The sequence below is a fragment of the Artibeus jamaicensis genome, unplaced genomic scaffold, assembly GCF_021234435.1.
Source record: "Artibeus jamaicensis isolate MK-2021 breed Jamaican fruit bat unplaced genomic scaffold, CSHL_Jam_final contig_1410, whole genome shotgun sequence".
NCBI lineage: Eukaryota > Metazoa > Chordata > Mammalia > Chiroptera > Phyllostomidae > Artibeus > Artibeus jamaicensis.
The window spans coordinates 411,125-414,626 of NW_026521281.1; the positions used below are offsets into that span (position 1 = coordinate 411,125).

At 44.7% G+C, this 3,502-nt stretch overlaps 1 pseudogene; it reads left to right on the top strand.

Annotated features, from left to right (window-relative positions):
• The first annotated feature begins 306 nt into the window (after window positions 1–306).
• On the top strand, window positions 307–3,131 carry LOC119055476 (nascent polypeptide-associated complex subunit alpha-like; annotated as a pseudogene).
• The last annotated feature ends 371 nt before the right edge of the window (window positions 3,132–3,502 follow it).

Sequence of the window (3,502 nt, forward strand, 5' to 3'; positions counted from 1 at the left end):
TGCTAGCCCTCTGCCCCAGGGCCCCTGCTCTCTGGGCCTGTGATCGGAGGGGCAGCCCTGATCTTTGGATTGCCTTCAGGGTCCTTCTTCCCCTAAGTCACACCTGGCCGACAAAGGCGAGATGCCACAGAGCTTGCCCAGGATTCAGGTGCTGTTCACTGGAGGATTTATCAGTGTTTTGGCGAGGGGAGTGTCTTCTGATCCTTTTCGTGGAACATAGTTGGGGATTCTGTGCAGGTAATACACAAGAAATCCTGTCCATGTTACTATCACCCTACACCTGATTCAGATTCCCTCCTCTATATCATGCCAGGGTACCTGTGCAATGTTAACCTCATTAACTGTATAGGCCAGAATCGAGTCCCGGTTTCAGCCCGCCAACCAGGTAAGCTCTTCGAACCATCTCCAGCTGCATGTGCTGACGTATTAGATCCAGAATCTCTAGTAAGTGAACCTACACAAAGAACTCTGCCCAATCCAGTGTTACACTCTGCATTCCCTTTCTAACCCCCTTAGAATCTGCTTCTGCACATGTCCCCTGGGTTTCTGCCAATATGTAGCAGTAAAGTCTTATAACTGTTACGGTGTATAAACTATTTCCCCCCTGGTCACAGTGTACACTTGTCCAGGAGCGTGCTGAGATCTGAGCTCAGTTACGGGTCTATCAGCAATAGGGGTGGTTATGGTGGGGCTTGAGGCGAAGGGGAATCCCCTTTCGAGGTGTCTGGACCATGTGAATTTATCACAGGGTTTCCAAGAAGGAAAGAGCTACTCTCAGACACTAAAGGGTTAGCTACTTACTAAGAGAGGTTTAGAGTGACTTGGTAGTCCAAGATTTTCAGTGTCATGTAGGACCAAACAGTTGTCCACATTACAAGTTTTGGGATCCCATTCTTTATGAATAGTCAGTGCCTTAGCTTTCACAGGAGAAACTTTTCAAGACTGTGCCTTCCACTGTCATTGCAATTCAACAAGCTATACAATCAAACGTTGGTTTGATTTTCAGCAATATCAGCCCTGCAGCTACAAGAAAGAAGAGACTCTTTTAGGCATCACAAAAGGTCTCTGTGATTTGAGCTGTTTAAATGCATTAAAAAAATATCCATCTTGCATCCAGGTCCTCATAGCCATGATTACTGCCACAGTGGTCAAGTGCAGCAGCCTTTTAAGGCTTCCAAGGCACGCGCTTCAGTTGGCACTTAATCACAGTCAACTGTAGGCTGATGAATTGTGATGCCAACGTTTGCCACAGATGACCAGCCATCCATTTCCCATTGGCAATCACTGTGCTCAAGCCCAGAGGTATGAACGAACCAATCCCAAAGTTCCATCTTTGCAGGTCTATTTCCTGGATCCACTCCTGGTGACAATTCTGTGAGCCTGTGTCCTGTCTGAAGAGAGGAATGGCAACATAATTTGAATAGGGAAAATCAATATAAGGAAGTACCTATAACAGAGGATTAGAATAATGAGGAATTGGCTGGTAAGATGTAAACCAAACTCTAAAGAATATGGGAGTAACAGTATTAAGATGTAGTCACTATCTCTAGGCTAAGATAGAATGTCCCAGGAGCTGAGATCCAGATTTTGTTGGAGAGGCATGACCATAGCTCACTGGATGGCAGAGAACCATTGTGATGCTGTACTGGTGGAACTTGTTGGAAATCTATCCTCTGGAACTTGCCAGAAATCTGTCTGTTGGTGAGGGGGGTATGGAGAGAAAGCTGTTCACAGAGTGTTGCTGGCTTCTGTGCACTGCAGGAGCCAGGCCCTCGGGAAGCTGCAAGCGCTGCAGTATCCAGAGATGCTCTGCTTGCTACCAAGCTGCCTGAGGGTGAGCACTGGTGGTGGTGGTGGGGGGGGACGGGGGGGGGAAAGCTGCTGGTCAGCACTGCAAGAGTCTGATGCTCTAAAAAGTTATGCAGAATGAGACTGCCAAGCAAACATACAGGAATCAGGAAGGAAACTCCTTTTCCTCTTGAAATATCTTTTTTTAAAATAGATTTTACTTACTTATTTTTAGAGAGGGGGGAAGGAAGGGAGAAAGAGAGGGAGAGAAACATCAGTGTGCAGTTGTCCATCTCACATGCCCCCTACTGAGGACCTGGCCTGCCACCCAGGCATGTGCCCTGACTGGGAATCAAACCAATGACCCTTTGTTTCGCAGGCTGGTGCTCAATCCACTGAGCCACACCAGCCAGGACTCCTCTTGCAATATCTCTTTAGCACACTCTACTGAGAAGGCTTCAAAGCCAGCGTGCAAAGGGGAAATACTTAAAATATGTTCCATTATCAGAGAACAGGCAGAAAGGGTGAATTTGAAGTTGAGAGGCAATAAACTGATAAGCAGCACACCAAAGGTCAGAAAAGAAATCATAAGGATAATTAGAAATTATTTTGAATGAAATTAAAATGAAAACACAATGTATCGCAATTTATGGAATGCAGAAAAAACAGTGTTCAAAAATAAATTTATGGCATTAAATGCTTATGTTAGGTTTTCGCTGGCTCTCTTTCTGCCGCCATCTTGGTTCTGCGTTTCCTGCACAAAATGTGCAGTGAAGCCACAGAAACCATTTCCTGCTTTAGAGCAGTTGCCACAGCCCCAGGCTGAGACAAGGTCTGGTATTCGACAGTGATAATTCAGTACCAGAACTCAAGGAACAGATTCCACCCAGGCAACCACAAAAGCCCAGCTGGCAGAAGAAGCTGAAATCCATGAAGAACAAGTCAGTAAACCAAAACAGAGAGGAAGTGAAAATGTACAGAAGGCTATGTCCAAATTGGGTCTTTGATAGGTTACAGTGGTTACCAGGATTGCTATGAGGAAATCTAAGAATGTTTTTTTTTGTCATCACAAAACCAAATGTCTATAAGAACCCACCTTCAGATACCTGCAGAATTTTTGAAGAAGATCGAGGATTTATCTCAGCAAGCACAGGTAGCAACTTTTGAGAAATTCAAAGTTTAAGGTGAAGCTGTCTCAAACATTCAAGATAACACTCAGATTCCAACTGTACAAGAGGAGAGTAAAGAGGAAGAGGCTGATGAAATTGGTGTGGAAGTTAAGAACATAGAACTGGTCATTTCACAAGCAAGTGTGTCAAGAGCAAAGGCAGTCCCAGCCCTGAAGAACAAGAGTAATAGTATTGTAAATACTATTATGGAATTAACATCATAACCACCTAAAAATGAGAAACTTTTGTCTTGGTGTTTCGAAAAAGTAACTGAAGCTTGGTTTGAAATCTGTACTGTTTCAGAATCACAGAAATGGAGGTCACATGGAGGGTTTATAGGTGGGAGGGGGAGAATGGGGGGAAGGTACAGGGAATAAGAAGCATTATCGGTAGGCATAAAATAGATGGGGAGAGGTTAAAGAATGGTATAGGAAATGGAGAAGCCAAAGAACTTTTATTTATGACCCATGGACATGAACTAAGAGGGGCAGGAATGCAGGTGGAAGGGGGCGTGCAGGGAAGAGGGGAATAAAGGGGGGGAAATG